At 36.8% G+C, this 26,049-nt stretch overlaps 1 long non-coding RNA gene across 1 annotated transcript in view; it reads left to right on the top strand.

Moving 5' to 3' along the window:
- The window catches only part of LOC123611439, a 233,729-nt gene extending 229,809 nt beyond the window's left edge, over positions 1-3,920 (top strand). Inside the window, exon 4 of the long non-coding RNA XR_006718670.1 lies at positions 2,329-3,920. This is a non-coding gene — a long non-coding RNA (uncharacterized LOC123611439). The remainder of the gene's footprint in view (positions 1-2,328) is intronic.
- Positions 3,921-26,049: the final 22,129 nt, after the last annotated feature.

Genomic DNA, 26,049 nt, shown 5'->3' with positions numbered 1-26,049 from the left:
CCCTCCCCCGTTCATGCTCTGTCTCTCTCTGTCCCAAAAATAAATAAACGTTGAAAAAAAAAATTTTTTTTTAAAGAAAATAAAGCTTTTGTGAAGGAACATGAAACATGGCTGTTTACATTCGTATCATATGAGGTTCAAATCAAAATGCTGTTTTCATTACTTCAACAAAAATAGCAATTGATTCTGTCAGGATCTAATCGAAGTACCTACTGCATGTCACAATATTCCTTTTCCCCTTCCACCAATTGGTGAAAGTAAAAAATAAAATTACATTAAAAAAGGCAAAGTTCCAGTTTTCTTATAGAACTCTTACAGCTTAACCCTTCAGTATTGATTATCATGAACATTTCTTCTGTTTTGCCCTTTCTTACCATGAATATATGATGACAGAAGTATTCCCTCAGTGGAGGCCTGAATGATATCTCATGATGTTTTCATGACAGTAGTGAATACAATGACCCATATGCTAAACACAGAAGAGTCAACATGTTTAAAAGCCATTTGGGAGTAGGGATAGAAGCCAGAGAGCAAGTCTAGAATCAGTCACACCGTGGTATTTTTGTGTCAGGTTTGAAGTGTCAAAGCCAGGGTTGACTTAGGGAACTTCAGGAACTCCCCAGAGGTTTAGGTCACAAGGAAATAAATTTAGGAACGTGAGTCATTTTCTTCACTGAACCACCACTTCTTGCTCGTCTACTATCTAGTATATACTTTGCTTCCTGATGAACCTTTTTTACATAAAAAGGACGTAGTCCCTACCGCTTGAAAACATTACACACTGTTGAAAGATTTAGAAAAAGGATAATTGAAATTCCAAGGAATGAGTATAATGATATGAGGTAGCACACATATTAAGAGTCCACTGGAGGGGCGCCTGGGTGGCTCAGTCGGTTAAGGGTCAGACTTCAGCTCAGGTCATGATCTCATGGTCCACAAGTTTGAGCCCCGCATCGGGCTCTGTGCTGATAGCTCAGAGCCTGGAGCCTGTTTCAGATTCTGTGTCTCCCTCTCTCTCTGACCCTCCCCCGTTCATGCTCTGTCTCTCTCTGTCTCAAAAATAAATAAACGTTAAAAAAAATCATTAAAAAAAAAAAAGAGTCCACTGGAAATATGTAACCCAGCCAGGAGAAACTATTCGGGAAGAGGAGACTATATTCAGAGGAGATGTTCCAAAGAAAGTACTGTCTGTAGTGTAGATATGAGTTGGACAACTGATGAAGAACAAAAAGAACCCAGGCAGGGTATAGTAGACTCTGTTGGTTACAAATCCAACATCCTTTCCCATTCATATTCCTTCTTAACAGAATTCTAGTTTTGCTGAGACATCCAACATTCCCATACACAACCATATGCCTCAGAAGAAGCAAACCCTATCCCCAGATCCATGCATGGTTCTAATTGGTCTAAGGTAGAGTTTCTCAACCATGGAACTATTGATACTTGGTGCTGGATAATTCCTTGTTTTGGGTTTTGTAGGGTGAAGGAGGGAGACTGTTCTGTCCATTGTAAAATATTTAGCAACATACTTGACCTCCACCCACTAGATGGCATTAGTACTCCCTCCTCCCCTCACTGTGACAACCAAAATTATCTCCAGACATTACTAAAACTCAGCTGGAGGACAAAATCACCCCCCACCCCATGTTGAGAACCACAGATCTAAGGATAAGTCCAATGGTTCTGGAATGCATATGTGATCAAATTCTGACTCTGCTGATATTCACATTTTTGTGCTGGAACTTTGTCCTGGAAATGCTTCAGCCATCTTGTTTCCAGCCTGAAGAAAACTGTAATAACCAAAGATAATAGACAGAAGGTAGAAAAAAAAAAACTGTCTTTGATGACATTTGTCGAATGAATTCTTTGTTATGGGGAGCTGTCCCGAGTGTCTCAATATGTGAAATGATGTGTTTATTGTCGAAGCCAGTTTGGATTGAGGTTTCTACAAATTGTAGCCTAGAAATCTTTAACTGGTACCAAGAGGAAGTAGCATGTGCACCATCTTGAGTAGAGTGCTTCCAGGGCCCTGCAACTAATCCAGTGTGGCTGGAGTTCAACAATTGAAGTGGTGAAATGAAGAAAGATGGAGTATATAAGTTATTATAGTTGACACTTACTCAGTGGTGAGTAGCTATGGGGAAATACTTAGGGTTTAAGCAGAGTCAGAATTGGGTTTGTGAATGCCGGTTGGAGAATGAATGAAGAAATAAAACTGAAGCCAGGGGCTAGAGTCAGGAGGACATCATAGTATCACAGGTGGGAATGGAGGGTGGCATCTTTACTTCCATTTTCCTAAATAATCTGCCCATTGGTTTGTCTTTGCAGTATTCAAAGCCAGAAGACCAAGTTTCTACGTCCTAGTCATCCTGTGACCCTCCTCCTGTCTGGCTTCTCATTTGAGGGACCTATCACAGCTATCTGACACAACCATGGTGATAAACATAATCAGCACAGGCACTCCCATTTTTAGACTTTCAAGGAAAATAGACTTTGACATACATAAATCTGACTTGATCTTTAAAACCCTACCAATAAAATAGCCCTCTAATCACACCATAAGTTTACCATCAAGATTTTCACCAAGCTAAAGTGACACACGTATGGAACTATCACGAAGAGAGAGTAAATATAGTGAGTGACCTCTGAGAAACAACAGGTACAAACACTAGGTTTTGTTCCAGATGCTCGAGCAAGCTGAGGTCTACCCACTATTTAAGTGGGATAGGTATTTCCCTCAATTAGTTATGGAGTCATACACAACATCTCTAAATGGTTCAGAACTCAACTTCTTGCCAGAAAGTGAAAGTAGAACTGTACAGAGTTTCTACTTTAAAGATGTGGGTATGCAACTTTTGAAAGCAAATTGCAAGGTAAAGGACCCACACTAGATTAGGTCATTTGAAAAACACTGTTTTATAGTATCTTCAAATGGCGTATCTGTGCAGTCATGTTCCCTGCTGAAATGTGCTCTCTTATTTTCTCTCTCTCTGAAACATTGGTAATACTGGAATTCTACTAAAGTAAGTAGTTTAGTGGTTTGGGAACTAATATCACTGAAGTAAAAAAAAATTATATTTGGAAATATTGAATAACCTTTTTATCTCTCTTTAATAAAGAATGAAACAGACCAATTTATAAAGGGAAGTCTATGATCTATGATCGATATCTCTTTGATATTTAAGTAGATTTTTTATTGGTTTTTGTTTATAAAACAGTATCCACTCTTTGCAGGCCTTTCCTAACAGCCTAATTGTCTTGTCAGTTTGATTTTATATTTTTTAAAAATTAAAGCTGCTGTATTAACTTTCTTTACTCAGTTTTGGTTGTCTGCTGAAAGAGGTAACTGATACGTTCATGCCCATATCCCATGCGAATAACTAGAAAGAATGTCCATAAAGCTTTGGAGGTGGTTTTATCAGAGGAAGATGCTTGCATCAGAAGCAGTTATATGGAATGTATGATGCTTACATACATGTGCGTATTATTTACAAGGATTTTAATCTTTCACCAATGAGCAGGTGATGGGTATGAGTAATGTTTCTAAATCCCTATGTACCACAATGAGAACATGAATTATCTTTTTATTATAGTGTCCCAGAAAGCAAAGGACTTCTTAGATCATCTGTTACATCCCTCACAAAATTAGGATTCATTCCAAGAGGATGTCTTCCAGGCCTTCTTTAAAGTTCAGGTTTCTTTGGTAATGAGCATTTCTCCATTTTCCATAATGTCACTGACTCTGCTTAAGTAGCATTTCTAAAAATCATGTCTATTTTTATTTGATCATTTCCATCTTATTGGTTCTAGGTATCCACAAGTGGAACCCATACCCATTAATTCCTTTAAGAACTAAAACTACATTTTTAATTAGAAAACTGTAAACACAATTAAGATAATATAACTAATTCAAACCAATTATTTACCAAAGGCCCATAGTTACAAAATGTCTCTATATCTCCATCTTAAATGACACTAGCAAAACAATAGTAAAGTTTTGTCATTATTTGTAAGCAAATAATTTTGATGTCAAAACATTAAAATGTTTTACTGTAAATCAAGAGCCCACTTATCCCCACCCCCTCACCCCCAAATGCTCTTTGGAAGCAATTCTATTTCTAAGGAGACAACAGAAAGGAAAGAAATATATATGTGTGTGTGTGTGTGTGTGTGTGTGTGTGTGTGTGTGTGTGTAGATATCAAAGAGGTTCCCGTAGGGGGAAATTTTAAACAACCTAAATGCCTACCAATGTGGGAATAATTAATTAAGCTCGTTTTCCACTTAAAATCTTATGCAAGTCATGGCTTTTTTTTTTTTCAGTACCTATAGCAAACTCTGATATATAGTAGACACTCAAAATGTATCAGTTGAATGAATGAATGGTGCAGCCATGAGCATTATAATTTGAAACCCTGTGGAATGAAATGACAAAAATATTTTTTGTTACAAAGTACAAAGTTTAGCAGCAAAGTAAATACAGAAATCTGTCTATAGCTGCTATGGAAAAATACATTAGAAGATGGAAAATAATTAATGAATACAAACATAGTGAAGATTACTTCTGTGTACAAGTCGTCTGTCATGTTCTATAAAGAGAACCAAAACCAGTTGTGTGCATGAGGGACTATGCCTTGTGCATCTGACTCCACATTGTCAGTCTGAGGCTCATCTCCTCATCTTTATGTCAAGTACTAAGCTTTGATTGCCTAAGGATCCACCCACCTGCCACTTCCTCTATTCTTTCCCTTCCCCCCCTTTCCCTTCTCATGTCCACCTATTCTGTGTCTCCCAGCATTTTCAATAACAAGAATGAATCATTTTGATTTTACCAGGCAGAGCAGCTCTACCTGTAACTGGCATACATCTCGTACCATGGCTATTGTTCCCAAGGAAAAGTGTGATTTTCACCTCTGACCTCATCTTGTAACACATCTCATTTCTGAATACAAGTCCACAGTGCCAAACCCTGTTGCCAAAGTCATAATTTTTAAAAATCGGAAACATATTATAGAGTGGTAACTATTTACAGATTGAGACAATGAATAACATAAATTGTGAACTTTTTTAAAAAATCAACTGAGGATTAAATTGGTCCATAAAAATGGACACTAGGGGCGCCTGGGTGGCTCAGTCAGTTAAGCATCTGACTCTTGATTTCAGCTCAGGTCATGATCTCCTGGTTCGCAGGATTGATTGAGCCCCGCTTTGGGCTCTGTGCTGACGGCGCCGAGCCTGCTTGGGATTCTCTCTCTCCTCTCTCTGCCCTTCCCCCACCCCTCCCTGTCAACACAAATAAATAAACTTGAAAAAAAAACAAACCAAACACTAAATTTGGGGTGGAAGCTGGAAAACAAGTACGCAATTATTGACAGATATTATTATAAAGAAATCACTCACATTTTCCCCCCATCCAGGTCAGATGGGTATCTCACTGGCACAGAAAATTAATCCAGAAATAATATGTTAAAATTATTCTGTATTCTTGAAGCACACACAATTTAGCATAGAGATTATTTATGATGTGGATAGAACAGCCTATAGCAGAGAAGTAGAAAGAGCAGAGGGTGGAAATAAGGCTGGTACTGGACGAGGGCAGTTGTGGTGATATAATCTCACAACATGTGTAACACCCTTGCAGCTTTAACACTTCTTTCTGTGGCTCTACGTTTAGAATGAAAGCTTTCTAAGAGGAGAGACCAGGCATCCTCAGCACATAGCACATTGCCTGGCATATTTTGAATTTCACCAACCCTAAGACTCCATAAAGAATAAATTGAGCCCTTATTTAGGTACTCATAAGGGGGGAAATGCTGTTAAAGATATAATTATTGCATGCCATCACATGTAAAACTAATCTCAAATTCATACGTGTTAAAATGTGGGGAAAAGGTTTCCCTTAAAATTGCACTGTGGCAGTAGGAATCCCATAAATATGTGTTAAATGAGCCACACACCATAAACGTCCTCAGAGAAATTCTAGACTTCTGTTTTGCTTTGTTTTCTTTGGTTAGTAACAGCAGAGATATACAGAGTGCTCTGTATCTTCAAAGACCATTGGAATTGTTCAAGTTTAGAGGTGAGAAAAAAGTTAGAGATAAACTACTTCATACTCGTATTCAATAAAAGTAAAATGGAGGCACAGGGAGGTGAGGTGATTTGTTCAAAGATCCAACTCTGTGACATCATGTGGCAACTACAAAAGTTTAAGATGGTAAAGCTTGTTTTAAATAATTAATCTATTAATTCCAGCGACTGAAAAACCCTATGTCAAAATGATACTTTACATTAGGGATTAATAATTAAAACAAATCTCTAGTACTCTATTAAACATTAGCAATACCAACTCTTAAATACGGTGGCTTAGCTGTAATTCTATTTAACTACCACTTGTGTATTACCTTTCTCCATAAACAAGCCCTTCATAAAATCTTTTTATGGACATGAGACAGGATAAGGTGATATTTCTACTATTCCGCCAGTGGCTATAACTAAAAGAATCATTTTATAAAGAATGAATTTCCTTGGTATTCTTTCCTGTAAATATTCATTATACTTAGCATCATCACACTGATTTACAGTCTATGTTTTAAAATGACTATTTTGATTTATTCTATAGCTATAGTCTAATAGGTTTATCTCCATTCTTCCCTCTGCTGACAGAACTGACCATAGCAATAAATTAAGCAGATGTGTTCCCTAAGCTTCAGGCTTCAGTGATGTAAAGGCTCTTGCCATGGGAAGATTCAGGCGCAGCTGTGGGAAACCCAAGTTTCACCTAAATAAGTTTCACAAGTCTAAAACCACAGATTCCATTGAGATGAGACTTTGGCCTTGGGGTTTCATTTGGTGTATCATGTTCACATAGTTTTAAAAGAAGCAGCAAACTCTGGGGCGCTCACTCGTGTAGTAAGATCTCTAGGACCTAATGTTGCTTGTTCCATTCTTGCTTCTTAGAGCAAGGATTTACCGATAGAGCCATCTCCAAAGTGACGTGGGCCTGGGGACAACTCATTCCGTGCTACCACAAAGTTGACACCCAAGTGAAGAGTGTTTGAAATGAATATCAAGAGCTGTATGAGAGGAAGCATGCCAAATATTGAGTGGCTAAGAGATTGGGTCACTTGGATGACAGTGGAAGTGAAGAGAGGGATATTAAAAGGTGACACGTTGCTTCCATATTTTTCTCTCTCCTCTACACCCTCTTGAGATGCATGCATCCCTGCAATAAAATATGGGGCTGCAGACTGTCACCTCATATTCATTCGTGTTCCCAATAAATGAAACTCAAACTCAGCAGCTGCCTTAGTGACATTCCTTATGCACCTTCCAAAAGATACTCCTCCACTACTGAGATCTCAGAGCTTGCCACTTTTCTTTCTTTCCCCACTACCTTGCCTTCCCCCTGTCCTATCCCACCTTCCCTTCCTTCTTCTTTCCTCTTCTCCTGTACAAGAGTTCCCTTAGGTGCACCCGTTCGCGTGCATGCTCTCAATCTCAAGTTTATTGTGCACAGAGACTAAATTTTATTTTGAGGGACAGTGAGAGTGCAAGTAGGGGAGGGGCAGAGAGAGGGAGAGAGAGAATCCCAAGCAGACTCCACGTAATGTGGAGCTCTATCCCACATACTGTGAGTTCATGACCTGAGCCGAAATCAAGGGTTGGAGGCTTAACCAACTGAGCCACCCAGGTGCCCCAGCACATTGACCGTTTCAAACAAGAAATATGCAACTTCTATAAAAGAGAAAGGGGTGACAAATTAAATTTGGCTGGCAATTATGGGTTCTCTTTGATAATCTGGAAAAGGTATGATGCCTAAATTAAACATTCCCAAATTAGTCACTTTTTTAAAAAAAATGTTTTTAATGTTTATTTCTTTGTGACAGAGAGACAGAGAAACACGGAGTGCAAGCAGTGGAGGGGCAGAGAGAGAGGGACACACAGAGTCCAAAGCAGTCTTCAGGCTCTGAGCTGTCAGCACGACACCTGACATGGGGCTGGAACCCACGAACTGTGGACATCATGACCTGAGCCGAAGTCGGGTCACTCAGGTGCCCCCAAATTAGTCACCTTTGTCCTGTTCTGTTCCATAATCAAATCTCCTCGTCTTTTATAATGTGATTTTCTGTAGAGATGGCCTGCATATAAATGCTTTCCCAACTACAGGATTATTTAACTATTCACTAGTTCATGTATTTTAATTTCCAAAATACGATAGTCTGCATTTTTTTATAGTGGTAGGTAGGGATCTAATTTTTGTCCTATACGATTCTTCACATGTCCCAAAACTGTTTTCGGAATCATCTAGCCTTTCTATACTGATTTGAAATAATATCTGTGACATGAACACACACACACACTCACACACACATTTTAGGAGTCTCTTTTCTGTTCCATCTTTATTATAATGTCAGAACCACACTGTTTTAATATTATATTACTTATTAATATCTGATAATATAATTATCCATCTTTATTTTCATAAGCAAAATTGGTTCTCGTAGCTTTATTCTCACATAATTTTTTTAATCATTTTGTCAAATTACAAAAATAACCCCATTGAAAAGTTGCTGGAAATGCCTTAAATTTGGGTATTCATTTAGTCAGGACTAGGATCTTCAATTTCATTGAAACTTCTGAACTAGAAATTTCTTCATCTTTTATAGTCTATTAGTAGTTATTAGATACACGGTTTATTTCCAGATGTTCTTGCTAAATAAATGGGATTCTTTTGTCACTGTATTTTATGATTTGTTGTTGGCAATCTATAGGAAAGCTGAATAAAGAATCTACTATGGGGCTACCTGGGTGGCTCATTCAGTTAAGCATCCGACTTAGGCTCAGGTCACGATGTCCACAGTTCGTGGGTTCGAGCCCCGCATCGGCTGCTGTACTGACAGCTCAGAGCCTGAAGCCTGCTTTGGATTCTGTGTGTCCCTCTCTCTCTGCCCCCACCCCTGCAGGCGCTCTGTCTCTCTCTCTCTCTCAAAAATAAAAAATAAACATTAAAAAAGAAAAAAAAGAATCTACTATGAACTTGTAATTTTATTAGGCACTGGAGATGGAAGATGGAGAAGAATGTGGAGGAGGAGGTGGAAGAGAAAGTGATAATTTAAGTTGTCCATTATTTAGATCGGTGACGCTGTTGTGTAAATCGATGATAACATCAGAATGTGGTAAGGTATGAGACAGAGGGCATGATGGTGAACTCATCAGTCATGGCCATCTATCCACTCTCTTTGCTGTCTTTACAGGTTTTTAGTCCCTGAAATAATTAGTCTAAATCATTCCTATGATAGAGGGGCTTATTCTAGCTGGTAAATACCATTTTTCTTGTCAGAGGGAGTCTCCTTACCCAATATACCTCATTCAAGTATTAGGAATATACTATGTGCCTGACATTTCAACAGACAATGAGTATACAATGGAGAATAAAATAAATACAATTCATTCATACAATACAGGTATTAATATATAGTGTATTTGGTCAGATGTAAAATACTTTTTTTGAAAACATTGCCTGTATATATGCACATGAGTGGTTACACACACACACACACGAAAATATTATATACCAGAAACAAAATCACCTAAACTTCCTTTTCAAAACCTAGAACTACATATTAACTATACTGATGCAATAGACTGAAGAGTGCCCTCCCCAAAAGATGTCCAAATCCTATTCCCTGGAACCTGCAAATACGTTACTTTGAATGGCAAAAGGGACTATGCAATGTGATTAAGTTATGAATTTGGGGATTGGGAGATTGCCCTGGATTAGATGTGTGGGCCTAAGTTAATAACACAGGAGGGTCACAGCCCGACAGAAGGCAATACGATGATCGAAGAAGGGGGGGGGGGTCAGAGTGATTCACACAAGAGATCATAAATCAAGGAATCCAAGTGGCACCTAGAAATTTTAAAAGGAAGTGGAACCTCCCCCTAAAGCCTCCAAAAGGGACACAGTCTTCTCAACCCGTTTGATAAGACTTCCAACCTCCAAAACTCTAAGATAATTTGAGTTGTTTTCAGCCACCAAATTTGTTACAGCCGCAATAGGAAATTAATACAGCTGGCAAATCCAAACTCTTCAGGGTAGCATTCACAGCTTTCTTCCAAATGATCACAGTGCAGCTCTCCCATGGCAGCCTAACTTGGCCCATCTAAATGAGCAGGATGGGGGCTCCTGGTGGCTCGGTCGGTTAAGCATCCAGCTCTTGGTTTCGGCTCAGGTCATGATCTCACAATGCGTGGGGTCACACTGACAGCATGCAGCCTGCTTGGGAATCTCTCTCTCTCCTTCCCTCTCTGCCCCTCCCCTGCTCGTTCTTTCTCTTCCTCTCCCTCCTTCCCTCTCTCCCTCTCTCCCTCTCTAAAAAGAAAAAATAAATAAAAATAAAAATGTTTAAAACAAAACAGCAATATAATCAGTACAACCTTCTTGCCTTTTACATTTTTTCTTACCTATCTCCAATTCTAGTGATAAACCGTCTCTTTCTGTATGCAATGCATCACCAATGCACACAATGCATACTGAAAGCTTAATTTCTAAATTCATTTTACCAGTTCAAATCTTTCTCATTACAATTGTATCCAAACAGTACTTTAGCTTTTCAGATTCAGTACTGTGCTTTGTAATTGTTCTTAAATCATCTGAAGTATGCTGCCCCATCAGATTATAAACTTCAAAGAAACAGGGGATGTATGTGCTTTTAGTTCTTCATCATCCTGGCAGGACTTCCCAACTTTCTCATGTTACGGCACACACAGAAAATAATATAACTTATACAGTACTTGATTAAGTGTATGTGACTGCTCCTGGTCACATTTCTGGCTACTCCAGGACCTGCCCTTCTGAAGCCCAAGTCAAAACATGGAAGCTGGGAAACTTTCCTAGGTATCTAGCACCATGCTGGTCTTTAATCGGAGTTCAGTGCATGTTTATAAACTCTTCTTGTTAACTGGGAATAATAAAGCCATTGAAGTTTCTAAAACCAGGTATGTGTGGCTGTCATAAAAAAATAGAAACACTTCATGCTTTTGTAGAACTGTGATTTATAAAGTGTTTTTACAGACTACTTCATTTAACCATTACAACAACCCTGTGAGATCGAAAGATAGGCTACTTTATAAATGAAGACGCTAAGACTTAGTGGGGCAGATTACTTCCTGAAGCTATGAAATGGCAGGACCAGGACCAGAAACTGGTACTTTTTTTTTTTTTATCTCCATGTGCATGATTTTTCCCCCATGATTGCTGAAAGGGCCCCAAAGCTAATAATGATGTTTCTAAAACCCAGATTAAAATGCAAGTGAACTCATTCTTTAAGGTTCAGATGAAAACTTAAAATCTTATATTCTAAGATCTGGACTTTATTGTTAAGACTTATTTCCTGTTCTAATCAAACAGCCAGTAAATAGTACCAGAAATTAACAAAATGCCATGTTTTAACTTATTTCCTGTTCTAATCAAACAGCCAGTAAATAGTACCAGAAATTAACAAAATGCCATACTCATCACTTAGGAGAAAGACCCAAGTGGCCTCACACTATTAAACATAAAAAGTTTTTAGTTTTACAGTTAACTTGCTGAGGCAGCAAACTGCAGCCCCATTGGGGAAGTGTTACAAGGTATTTGAAGATAAGAGAATGACTCAAATAGAAAAACCAGATGCATTATGAAAAATGCTTAGGGGTCTGCATGGCTGGAGGATAAAGAAGACATATACTTCTCTGCCCTTGAGGAATAGGAACAGCTAAATTCTTTTATTCTTATATCACCTATTGAAGTCAGCAAGTTCCTCCAGGAGGAATCAATAAGACAGCTGCATACTTAGAATGGATAGCAGTAAGCTTTTCAGACATAAAATGAAAAAAAAAAAGTAATTTATTCAAATGAAGGGGGTGCATGATAATATGGTTACCAACCATAAGCCACATGCAAGCCTACTTAAAATTATAGCATTATCATTCTGGGTGCCCCCCAGGATACAGCAAAAGGAGAAAATAATTTACCATGCAGTTTTTAAGTTCTCTGTCACTTAATGATTTTTAATTTAATATGACAATTCCTTTAAAGGAATGATTCCTCAAGAAGCATGTGTGCTGGAAGGTTAGCAGTACCAAATCCTAGAAAGCTTCATTTTTACTGTCCTTCCTTTGTTCATTCCAACAAGCCTCGTTGAAGCAGTGTCTGTATCCCTTTTATTTCATGCTTGTTTCTCTAAGTGGTTATTTTAAAATGGAAATGGCTTGACCAATTAGAAGAATGTGGCAATGTTATTACTATCAACTCTGGAGGTAAACATCTAGCTGTGTCTCTTATTAGCTGTGTGACATTAGGCAAGTTATTTAGCTACTCTTAAATCTCAGATTCTTGGGGCGCCTGGGTGGCTCAGTTGCTTAAGCATCTGACTTGGCTCAGGTCATGATCTCATGGTACGTGAGTTAGAGCCCTGCATCAGGCACTGTGCTGACAGCTCAGAGCCTGGAGCCTGCTTTGGATTCTGTCTCCCTCTCTCTCTGCCCCTGCCCGACTCATGCTATGTCTCTCTCTCAAAAATAAAAATAAACATTTAAAAAGAATTTTAAAAAGTCTCAGATTCTCATCTGCAAACTGGGTGATTAAAAAAGAAAAACATATCCAACAGGGATTGTGAGTTTCTAATACGACGATACATTTAAAATGCCCAGCACAGTATCCCTCAATTTCAGGAAACATTTCCATCTCTTCACTTGTTCCAAACCAAACCAGTATAAAACCAGAGTTCCAGATGTAAAAGCTACACTTTTGGCCCAAAGATTCAATTGCGTTAAAAAATTATTGTTAGATGAGCAGTTTGTTGGAATTTCACATTTTTTACGTAATAGTAATTATTTCACTTATTATTTATTTGTGTTACTTATTATTGTTATTATTTAAAAACCCTTTTCACTCATTAACATAGAGTAAAATATATTTTGATGCTTTCACTTATTCAGTGAAGTAGAATAAAATGTTGTGTATGGCAATACCTACAGTTATAAAGAAGTATCTAGAAAATAATATTCACATACAGCATGTATTTTTTTATTCCCCCCTTTTAAAACTGACTCATTAATCCTTAAAATAAGACACCAGAATTCAAAAATATCAACAAGATAACCTTTTTCACAAAGGATTTTTTGTGAGTTAGGCTGTGTATATTATTTAATCCTCACAAAACTCCTATGAAATGGCTACTATTATCTTTTTCTATCGATGGAAAGAGATAACATACTGGATGTCTCACACTTGGGAAGTGGCCCAGCCTAAATTTGAACCCTGGTCTAGCTGCAAAGCACTAATTCATCAAGCTCTATTGCAACACTTGCCTCTTATCTCAAATGAAATTTTAAAGATGAAGATCATCCAAACATCTTGAAGAACAGTAGGGAGAAAACGAAAAGTCACACTCAGCTCTCTATTCTCCTCCTACAACCTTCTCACGAAGGTCATAGGGGAGTCAGAAGCCCAGTTCTGCCTCCTGATGTCACTGTGACCCTCGGCAAATTATTCCCGCTCTTTGAGCCTCAGTTTCTGGTGAGTCAAATGAGAACAGAGACTTCTTTGTGTAGAGCTGAGGCGAAGACTAGGTAAACTGTGGTAGGTGTTCAATAAACAGGAGCTATTATAATTAGGATTATAGTTCCTGTCTCAAAGAGCTTTTGTGTGTTCAGCCTATTTTATATCTGTATGTAATTCTGGAGAATAGTTCAATATTGGTAGAATGTCATATCATAGAAGTTTTAAATTTTTATAAGGAGACAACAATTTTACGAACATATCTTTTTTTAGGATAGGTATATAATGATATTTAGCTATAGTGATGTTTTTAAGTATTATTCTAGGTAAACACTATAGGCAAGAAAATTTTCTAACAGCATTTTGCAAAAACAATGTAGTTCTTATGGGGCAATGAACAAAGGTGCACTGACATGTGGAGAAAAAGTTATTCTCCAATCAGCTGGCAGATGCCTCCATTCTGTTTCCTCCATCATCAAGAACAAAAGCTCCATTTCGAGACTGGTATTGAAGCAGAAAAACTGCAACTGGGTATAAGGCAACAGTCTTGAGCCAAGAAGAAAGCAAGAAAAAGAGAATAGCAAAAACGGGGACTAAAAGGTGGAATCAAGAAAACAAATCACCCTTCCTTATAATACAAACCTGGGGGCATCTGGGTGGCTCAGTCGATTAAGCGTCTTACTTGGGCTCAGGTTATGATCCCATGGTTCTTGAGTTCAAACCCTGCATCAGGCTGTGTACTGACAACTCAGAGCCTGGAGCCTGCTTTGGATTCTGTGTCTCCCTCTCTCTCTGCATCCCCCTCTCTCTCAAAAATAAACATAAAAATAAAAATAAAAAGATTTTATAATATAAAGCTGGAACTAGCTAACATAAGCACATTTTTAAGATGTGGTGAAAGTCTATCTTCAAGGTTTTAACCTTGAAAGTGAATCTCCTATGAGGGTCCATGATGTTTGAGATTCAGGCCACCTTCACTAGCACATATAGTGCTAAAACAGTAAAAGGTTATGATCTTCCTATTCCTCACCCTATTTGGATCTTCCTCCTCCCATTCACATCCAACAACAAATACAAAGTTGATTTGTAAAGTGTATCTATCTATACATGAATATACAAGCCTATTTACTAATTCCAAAGCAAATAAGCACTTAGGAAAAATATCTATCCCTCTAATACACTTATATAAACATTCTAATAACTAGAAGTAGATTTTTTAAAATAATCACCCAAATAAATATTTTTAAAACTATGAAAAATCAACCAGAAAATCTACTTTCTAAGGTTTAGCAAATGAACATATGATCTTTTTCCTACAGTGAAAATATCTGGTGTGTGAAAGTTATTTGTATTAAAATCTTCAAGTGATTGCTTGTTTATTTTTTTAAGTTTATTTTCTTGAAATTGGATCCAATAGGAGTTTCCTCGGGCTGCCATTAGAGGGCATAAAAGAATAATTGTGGAGACCAAAATCATATAGCCCCCAAAATTAACCCTGGAAAAAAGAAAGAGCTACCGTTTAATTTTGATTTCAAAAGAGGAATTTACAAAAAAAAAGTGAATTGTAGAAATAATTTGTATCTTTGATGAAAGCAGCCACCTAGAAAGAAGTTAAGGTGCTGGTAGTTATGTATAAAAGAAGAAAATAACTAAAGTTTTACGAAGTTCAGTTTGAAAATCTCAAAAGTAGTCCTTATCCGTTAGCAGTCATTACGGTTCCTGGTCAAAAAATGAGAGAGAAAGAAAGAAGCGGTGGTCAGGAAAGGAGAAAGGAGCCCAGAGAAAATAAGAAGTAAAATCTCATCTGAAATTCTGATTTATGATATATTAAAAAAAATACAACAGAAAAAGAATCAGGGATCTATTACTCTTTGAAAAGCACAGGATCAATTTTATGGCTTCAAAGTCTACCCTTACCTAACTGGCCTCTTTCTGGTTTACCTACACAACTTGCTTCTTACCTAAGGCCACGACAACAAAAAATCAGAAGAAAAATGGATCTCAGACACAGCGAAAAATATACCAAATCCTCCTGTTCTTTACATCACTGGATGTTTTAAAGGATTTTAAATGTATGCTCCATTTATGAAGTCCATTTACTCCATTTCTGCCATCTTCAAAACTGGCAAAACAAATAGACCCATATCCAATTAAGAACCTAACTCCCCAGCCCCCAAATAAATGGTCATGAAGCTGGTGCCGACCTAGCCAATGTACTTTTAACACAAGGGGAAAAAATTTACAGCTTCTATTTCAGATCAATATAAAGGCATCTTTTATATGGGATACCTCCTTTGTAGCAAGCACTTTCACCTTTACTGAATTCCAGGATAAATTTATGACATCAATCCCTTTCTTTAATTTACAAAATAGTAAAATCCCAAGATCACCTTCAAACAGAAGGAACACAGCCTCAATATGTTTCTATCACACTATGAAGATTGTTAAGACTCCCAACAGGGCACTTTGACTTAAATCCTATAAATTTCCTGCTTAAATTTTCAAACAGGGGAAACCAGGGATACATATGAGAACATAAACCCACCTTTTGGTGATGGTTCTGTGCTAGTCTGTATTGCTAAAGGGTATAAAAAGGGCCATAAAGGAATTGGAATTATACTGAACAGGATCTCACACTCCACATTCTATTTGTAAACACACACCTCTGTAAAGTGCACAGAAACAGATGAGGAAAAATATTTTTCAACTCTATGGAATCGAAGAGAAGCAACTTCTACCCCATAAAAACCATTCTAACAAATCAATTTTACAGTTCCACAGATATAAATGAAATAGGCAACAAACAATGTCTACATATACTAGACAGACATTTCATTACTTATTTTAATTACTTCACTTTAATTCCCTACTTCATTTAGTATGTGGACAAAACTCATAAAAAAACAACCCCCCTAAGTTTTGTAACTTGTCGTTCATCTCCACAAATTCCATCACAACATGTTTTTGTTGATATTTCATGTTTTTAAGTTCAGGAAACAGGAATATGTAGCTAAGAAAAGTTGAGGGGTTCCTTTGTCTGGATTGAAAAAAATCAGGGATCCTTTTCTGGTTATTCAAGTACCACCTCACCTTAAAGCCACCAAATGCCTGTGCTCTTTTTTTCTCACAGTTATTGTCACCAAGTACTGCGATTGTATTTTTACTAATTTGTCTCCTCCTTGGGTCTGTAAGTTATTTGATGGTAGAAACTGTATTCTAAGAATAGAAGCTGGTCCAAGTAAGGTCCTTGATGTATGTTTGGTGTGTAAACCTGATTGAGGGAAGCCTCAACATCAAATAAAAACTACCTGTAAGTCTCTAATTTATAACTGTATTTATTTGTTTTATTTGACAAAATTTATTTATTTATCTTTTCTGTGCCAGAGACTGTTGTAGACATTGGGAACACAGCAATGACTAAAATAATTTAAAAGTTTCCCTGCCCTTATGGAGCTTACCTTATTTGGGGGTAGCCTTGAAGGAAAAAAGCATCTTAAACATAAACAAGAAAATAGTAAGAGGAGAATGTCAAGTACCAGAAATACAAAAGGAAACGAGCATACTTACAAATAGTCAGAAGCTCCTACATTCACACACACACACCCTGAAAACAACTTTCTGAGGAACATAAAGCGAGAAAGATAAACCCAGCCTACAGTTTTATAAGTGTGGGGAAAGACCTAAATTAATATTATGTGCTGTCTTGCCATCTGAAACAAGGGGAGTCTTGGTTGCCCTCAAGTCAAGTGCTTCTCCCCACTCTTCTCCTATGCATAATGTCTCCTTGTCAATTGGACCAAAAATGCACCTCCTGCTTATCCTTGAGTAGCAAGTTTCAGTACCCTGCAGCCCTCAGAATTACTCTATGTAGCCATTTGTAGCTTCTCAAAGGAACCAGAGGTCACTTCACCCTCTTAATACTACAAAGCCTGCCTTCCACAGCTTCTGCTGGTTCACTCCACTTCTGAGTACAACCAATGTGTAGCTATATATAGTATGCAATGTCCTCCACCCCCAGACTGTGTGTTTATGTGACTAATAAATTGCTATCAATTTCATCTGTCTTGTGTTGAGTGTAGTGTGTTTGGCCATCCCCATAACCCTAGGGTGGGAGTCTTTCCTCACCAATACGGTGAATAGGAGACAATCAAAACAAAATTTTCTACATTTCCAGCTCAAAGTCAAACAAAGAAACGCCGATGTATTTCCATGCAAAGACTATTAGCCATAGACCGAGAAACCCCAAGACAATCTTTTCAGTTTCTTTAAGCCTCACTCAGTTTCCTGAATCAATAAAATGAGGACGGTCTTAATACTTATGTATAAATTTATTTGAAGTAAAATAGTGTTTGAAAAGTTTTGGGGCATATTATACATACACAAAACATGTTGGCCTTTCTTACACAATGCCCTTAGTGGTGTAGTACACTCTGGATAAAGACAGGTTCTCCCACATCCCTGAGAGCTCAGATGGATTCCCATGATTATGCCTTTGTAGATACTTTTTCCCCCTTTCACCCTAAATCTCTTCCTCCTATCTAAAACCATCTTAGCTTTTACCAGGATGAGGTATGCTTTCAAATGTATTAATAGCCATGACACCACAGTAGACATTTGATATTTCTAGTTCACTAGCATCTATTGCTGGTTTTTTTTCTGTGAACTCATGTTGTCTCCCCAACCAACAGTAGACTCCTTAACTTCTTTAACATACTGCTTTGCATCTATGAGGTCTTGCATATAAGTAAATAGTTCATGTTTCTAAATAAAAATCACTAAATATTTGTCCTACCTCTCTCCCCCTTTATGCTTGTTCTAGAATAAAAGCCCTGGTGAGAAACTGGTTTGATTTTTGTGTCAACACAAAGGTTAAATATATAATTAGGACATATTTCATAGTGGAAATAGATTCTAGTGTTTGAGATGAAGATTAAATATATTGAGGGTTATTTTTATTGTGCTTTAGGACTTTTAATGTTTTTGTGTTTGAACAGAAAATTCAAGTTATGTAGGTGGCTAGCAAAACACTTTTTTTTTTACCATTATTTACTTTCTGTAGGCAGGTTTTCAACCATCTTTTTTTTTTTTTTTTTTTTTTTTTTAGCATCTAAAAACATAAGGCTTTACAGCTCTGTCAGGCACCACACAGCCCTATGAAAAGTGATCAAATCATGAGACTAGCGATTGATTGGATTTAAACAAACTTCCTGAAATTCTTCCAAAGCCATCAATAAAATGTATGAATGAATGAATGAACGAATGAATCCTATCAATGATGGGCACACTGGCAACTACTCAGTGCTCTTTATAAAACCTTTTATTTATAATCCATTCCACAAAACAAAATATCTAACCTATAATTGAAATTATATTCCTGTTTATAAACATACCTATGTGAACCCATTTTAGATACTGAATATATCTAAGCAGCTAAAAAAAATGCCTTCAGAGCATCAAAAGGGCAACTGGCTGCCTGTACACATATTCTAGTTGGATGTCACAATGTTTTAAATATTCAAATCTTAATACTTTCAAGGAGACAAAATATCCTCACATTTCCTAAGAAGTTGCTATTCCCTCCTGTCTTATACCTGGCTTGTTTCCAATCTCTGTGTACATCAACCTATCTCACCCATAGGGTTTTCAGTATGTAGAAACATTAGGAGGCATACAGGTGCTAGAAAAATAACACTAAAAAAGGAAGTCAGATACCATGGTTGCTAATCATGCTTCTAACTACCTGTGTAACCTTGGAGAAGTCACCTTATTTCCCGGACCTCAGTAATGTCAACTTGAAAAAAAAAGGCTTAACCAATTGCTGGCATCACATTCAACATAAGTCCCTACCATATTCCCTATACTTTATTTGTGGTAACTACAACTTGTCTGTCACAAAAACCAAAAAGATGAAAGAAATTAGTCATTTCAAGTCTAATTAATCATCATTTACTTTGCATTTTTATGTGTCTTTGATAATGTCTACTCACCATAAAACAGGTGTTGGCTTATCTCCCCAAACTTTTTTTTTTTTTTTTTTTATATTTTAACTATCCAAAATCCAGCACCAAAACTTTTGAAGTTGCTGTGGTATTTAAATTTTCCTTTAATCACTCATTCATTTATCAGTTACCAGTATTTCCTTTTAAAAATAATGAAACTACTAGGGTTTTCTGTTCAAAAGAGATTAACAACGTGTCATGTTTTGGAGTGCCTGTGTGGCTCTCAGTGAAGCATCTGACCCTTGATTTCGGCTCAGGTCATGATCTCATCGTTCATGGGATCAAGTGCCCTTTGGTCTCTGTGCTGACAGCAGGAAACCTGCTTGGGATTCTCTGTCTGTCTGTCTCTCAAAATAAATAAATAAATTTTAAAAAATGTATCATGTTTTCACATTATGGGAAAGTATCTTTATTGAAATTATAATGTGACTTTGACCTCAGTGGCATACATTTGATTTTTTTTTTTTTAGCACTAAAAGCCTTTGAATGAGAAGAATATTAGGCTTGCTGTCAAGTTTTTAAAACTTTTTTCAAAGTTATTTAACTTGCTTTAAAATTTTTGCTGTTTCAAGGAGCAGTTTACAGAGTCCTAATGGCATCCTTAGCATCAGTTTGTAGAGGGAGGACTCTTGTGTGAGTGCTCAGTGAACACCAAGTCACGATAATAGAATGCAGTGTTGGGACGTAGCAGATGAATCACTGGGATGGACAGGCTTGGAACACCTCAGAAGCTCCTTGATACACTTTTCTATATTCTTTCTTAGGTACTTTTTTTTTTTTTTTTTACTATTCAAAACCCATTTCTGCAGTAATAGCAAATATAATATAATTCCAGTCACTCTCTACTTGATGTAATAAATAGGTTTAAAATTTTAGGAGTAAAAGTCATTTCGTATCCCTAATTTAAGGATTTAGCCAATACTCTAAAAAGAATTTCAAGATATATTTATATCAAAATGTATAATATTCTCACAACTCCAAAAAATTTTATTTTAAACTCAAAACATGAAATTCAATATGAAAACACTGAAGATCTAAATTGTATATAGCAATAAGTCATTCCAGACATAATTGTCGACGTGGTCTTAATTGGATTTTATGATGAAAAACAATCTTTATATTAGACAATGGAAATAAACTCTTTGCCTCTATAGAAAAGAGTTGGTCACAACTGTTATGCAGAACTATTATGATGGGAAAGCGTCTGGATAATTGTAATGACACATATAAATATCGTGTTACTTCCCTTCCTTTTTATTTTGTGAATGATACAACCAAGTTGTGCCAGTTACAGTATTAAAATATGTTGAAATGCAAATATTTAGGAAAGCCCACCATTGCAGGGGAACAAAGGTATTTTTTTTTTTATCAACTAATAGGAATCTTTCTTTCATAAATTAAACAAGAGCCACTAATTGTGCTATGCAAAGAATTTTATTTCGCAATTATCTGATTCCTCTTCTTGTTTAACACCTGCTGATCACAGTGACAGAACTCACTTCTAATTAATTATTTGACCATCCAGAGCTCAGTAAAGTGTACAACAGGTGCCAATCCAATATTTATCTGAGTAACAGACCCTAAGCTGATGACATTCTAAAGGAAATGCTTATGTAGGATTGTAGAAAGATCTCCTGGGGCTAACATGTTGAAGAAACAGAAGAATGAGAAGACCAAAGATCTGGGAAGATGGCAAAACTTGCCTTGAACTAAAATATAAAATAACTCTAAAAGAACAAAAATTATAGGAATCTGACAGAAATTCAGGACAAATTTGATGCAGTTATTTCCTGGAACATTTATAAATGGTAATATACCTAGAAGGAGATTATTAAGCCAAAAATTCCTCCAGAAATAATGTATGCCAAAGGCAAAAGTAATTATGGGTTACTCCAATTCTGTCATATGTTGTATACTTGACAAAGAATATTCTCAGCTTGGAGTAAAATATAAAGTAAGTTATATTTTAAAAAATCTGTAGTCCTGAATTTGAATAGGAAATGCCCATATGAATTCATCATATGTAGTACTGTATGCTGTGTGTGTGTGTGTGTGTGTGTGTGTGAGAGAGAGAGAGAGAGAGAGAGAGAGAGAGAGAGAGAGAAATATCCTAGCTCTCTCCATGAAGATGCTTAGAAACAATGACTAACCAAGTTTCCCCAGTGCCCAGAAACTAGCACTTCTTAGACAAAGAGGTCATTCCAGGTCTGGGGAAAAAGATGAACCTGGAAGGAACATAGTTATATTGGATAAAGAAGAAACAGTGAAGGGGCGCCTGGGTGGCTCAGTCAGTGGAGCGTCCGACTTCAGCTCAGGCCATGATCTCACCACTCGTGAGTTCGAGCCCGCGTCGGGCTCTGTGCTGACAGCTCAGAGCCTGGAGCCTACTTCCGATTCTGTGTCCTGCTCTCTGCCCCTCCCTCATTCATGCTCTGTCTCTCTTTCTCTCAAGAATAAATGAAACATTAAAAAATTTTTTAAAAACTTAAATTTTAATTGGGCAAAATTAATCATCGGGTCAGGGATGAACACTTCAGTGATAAGGTTGTGATAACTATAACAAGTCAAATTAGTGGTTGCTTTTCAGAGAGAAAGAGGATTAAGTTGTGAGTCCCAGTGGAGGAGCTCTTGAGGTAGGGAGGAAATCTCTATTTCTTGACCAGGTTGGTAGTTAAAGTGATGTTCTCCTTAACAGAATGTATGAAGCCAAACATTTGTGTGTTTTTCTGTATCTATGTTTTACTTATAACAAAGGGTTGTGAGAAAAAGTTTGTAGAATAATACAAAGTTAATAGTTTGACTTGGTACTAAAATAATAAGAATTTAACTTCTCTTAGAGGAAACAAATAATTCATCATGATTTAATAGATAAAATGAAGTGCGAAATTCTTATCTGCCTTTGAAATGGTTATTTCAAGAGATAGTTATTTATAAATTAAAATGGTATGGGTGCCTGGGTGGTTCAGTTGGTTAGGCATCCAATTCTTGATTTCAGCTTAGGTCATGCATGATCTCATGGTCCTGAGATCAAGCTCCATGCTGGGTGGGGATCCTGCTTAAGAATCTCTTTGCCCCTTCTCTCTCTCTCTTTCTCTCTTTCTCTCACTGAAGAAATAAAGAAATGAAGAATGAGGGAGAGAGAGAGAGAGAGGGAAAGAAAAGAAAGAAAGAAAGAAAGAAAGAAAGAAAGAAAGAAAGAAAGAAAGAAAGAAAGAAAGAAAAGAAAGAAAGAGTATCTACAAAATCTAATGTTTCTCTAGAGACTGGTTAGTCATAATCATTTAACAAGAATGGTGTGCTTTTTGCCTACTTGGGAACTTTGTGAATTATATAAGGCTGCTAATGCTTTTTAGTAACTATTGAACTAAATGATCAGCCTGCAAATAGAATATGGGCCATTTAAAAAATCTTAGTAACTTTAAAAATGAATTAAGGAGGGAAACCACTTGAACTGTTGAAAAGAAAATGCATAGATTGATACATAAAAACCTTCTTTTGCTTGAGTTAAACGTTTTTTAAACATTTTTTAAGTTACATACTGGAACAGCCCTAACTGAAATAAAGACAAAAATTAGCTTCTAAACTAACCAGCGAGAATCAGAATAATAGGCAATACCTATCGCTCTCTATTGGTGCAAATACTGGTAAAATTTTAAGTGATACTTGTTTAACTTAAAACAGTTAAATCATAGTTTTTGAAATATTTTAAATTGTTTGAAACATAATAGACCTTGAAAATAAATATCAGATTGTTCAAATTTAACAAACATTAGCACTTGCAACAAAATGACATATCATATTTTTAGGCCTCTTAAAGAGAATAAATACCAGTCTTCTGAACTTGACTTCATTTGAAGTCTAATTATTTTAAGCTTTCTGTTGATATAAACTAAATGAGCAAAGTGGTTCATTTTAAAAGCACAATCATGGCAGCATTTGGCAAGCACATATGAAGAAAATAGAACTTACACCACAGATAAAACAGACAACTTTAAGCCCTTCAGGCTCTTCTACCTAGAGGACCCAATGGGGAAAAATGAAAACATAAAAGACAGAAGCTTGTTTAAAACAAATTATAATCACATAAGTTTCATACAGTTTAAAGTATTACTAGTTTGCTTTCTACTCTGTTTATTACATATATGGTAATATATGTAATTCATGATATACAATTTATATATCACATATATATATAAATAAATTTGGGATACTGCTTTGAGAATTGAAAGGTGATTCTATAATATTTTCTGGGGCCAATAAAATAATGCATTCTAGGACTTTAATAATTTAAGTTTAAAGGAAATTATTAGTTATTTCACTTATTACCCAACCTACCATTTCAAGACTTTTTGACATCACACGTGTTACAAAACCCTTGTGGTGCTCAGTTTTCTCACCATCTCTATATACTTCCAGATATCCTTACCTTATCTATTTATCTAATGTTCTTCAATTATGTTTTTGTCATTTTCTTGCTCAAGAACCTAAATGCTTTAATTTAGGTTTCAAAACTTTTTACTTATTCTTTCACACATGCATTCAACAAACCCAAATCCCAGTATTTCAGGGACTGAGTCCAGGCACTAAAATAGAAATATAAGATTAGACATAGACCTTATTTAAATGGCAACCTTATTTAAATGGCAAAAAAAAAAAATAATCGCAGTGGCAATATTATATGATGAGGGCTCTGATAGTGCAGAGTGATACTATAGAATTGTAAAAATAAGCACCTGGTCCATATTAGAGGTGAGGGTTAGTACTGATGAAGGCAAATTAAAGGAGGCTTCCTAAATAAACTAATAGGAATCAGATCAGGGAATGCCTTATATATCACACTAAGAAATTATAATTTTACCCTGAATTTTTGGAAAGGTCACTGAAAGATTTTAAAAGTTTTAAACAAGGGAGTGACATGATCTATTTTATGACAGAAAACTTACTAAGGCTGTAATGCTGTAAACGGATTGAAGAAGATCAAGACTGTAGATAGAAAATCAGTAAGAAAACTAGCGTTGTAATTTAACGTTTTGTTTTCTTTTGTTTGAGAGAGAGAGAGAGAGAGAGAGAGAGGGAGAACGTGAGCGGGGGAGGGGCAGAAAGAGAGGGAGACACAGAATCCCAAGCAGGCTCCAGGCTCTGAGCTGTCAACACAGAGCCCAATGCAGAGCTTGAACCCACAAACTATGAGATCATGACCTGAGCCAAAGTCAGACACTTAACTGGCTGAGCCACGAGGTGCCCCTAGTGCTGTACTTTAAAGAAGAAACTGTAGGGGTTCCTGGGTGGCTCAGTCAGTTAGGCGTCCGATTTCGGCTAAGGTCATGATCTCGCTGTCCCATTTGTGGGTTTGAGCCCCGCATCAGGTTCTGTGCTGACAGCTCAAAGCCTGGAGTCTGCTTCTGAGTCTGTGTCTCCCTCTCTCTGCTCTTCCCCTGCTCACATTCTGTGTCTTTCTCTCTCTGTCTCAAAAATAAACATTTAAGAAATTTTAAAGAAGAAATTGTAGAAGCCTAATAAAGCAAATAGCAGTGGGATTAAGAAAAGAGAGTCAAAAGATAGTTAAAAATAGAATTGTTAGGATTTAGTTGCAGATTAACCATGGAAGTATGAGATAACACAGGTTTTGAATAATAAGGGTTCACTGCAATAGTGAAAGCAGGAAGAAAAGCATATCAGAATGAGCATGAGCTCAATTTTGAACACAGTGAATTTGAAGTCCCTTTGGAATAGCCAAGGAGTAGTGTCCAGGAGAAGACTCGATAATAATCATGTGAAAAAGTGTAGTGTTATTTAATCATGGCCATTCTATTAAACATACCAATTTAAATATGATAATTTCTTAAAAGAATCAAGTTGCTAAGTCAGTATAGGAAATAACAATAGACACAAGGCAAGACTAAAGAAATCCTCTGAGTAGGACTGTAAAAGGTGAAAGAAATTAATCTGTAACCATGAGTTAGCAAAGGGCTTTGATACCTAGTCAAGGTGGTTAGGGAGCCACTATAAGCTCTGGAATGGGAGAGAAACATGAAAACATGCAAAAATACATGGCAAGGCATGGAGCCCATGTCAATATCTAACCCTCTTCACACACTGGGTAAATTCTGGTGCTTGAAGAGTGAGGCTGCATGATTTTTGAGGAATTATTACAAGCATAATCTCAAAGTTATAGCATTAGACATATTTTCTATGCCAGAGTCAGAGTAGCACTCTGATTATTTGTAGCAAGACTTGTGCCTGGGTCTGTCAATTGCCTTATCTTCACATACTCTGATTCGCCACACCATAGGTCATCTGGAGATTTCCACCAATACGAGACAAAAGATGGCAGTTAAAAAAGGAATGGCTACATTTAATCTTCCTCCTTGAAGTGTATCCTGCAGGACTTGACTTCTTTCCCTCCAACATACAAAACCCAAAGCACTTACAACAGTCTAAAATTGGTTGACTAAATAGGTTGCACTTAATTTAAAAATGGCCACAATGCATCTCTATTTGGAAGATGT

Source organism: Leopardus geoffroyi, chromosome C2, assembly GCF_018350155.1.
Source record: "Leopardus geoffroyi isolate Oge1 chromosome C2, O.geoffroyi_Oge1_pat1.0, whole genome shotgun sequence".
Taxonomy (NCBI): Eukaryota; Metazoa; Chordata; class Mammalia; order Carnivora; family Felidae; genus Leopardus; species Leopardus geoffroyi.
The sequence above is the reverse complement of the archived record's forward strand: the minus strand, read 5'-3'. Positions and strand labels throughout refer to the sequence as shown.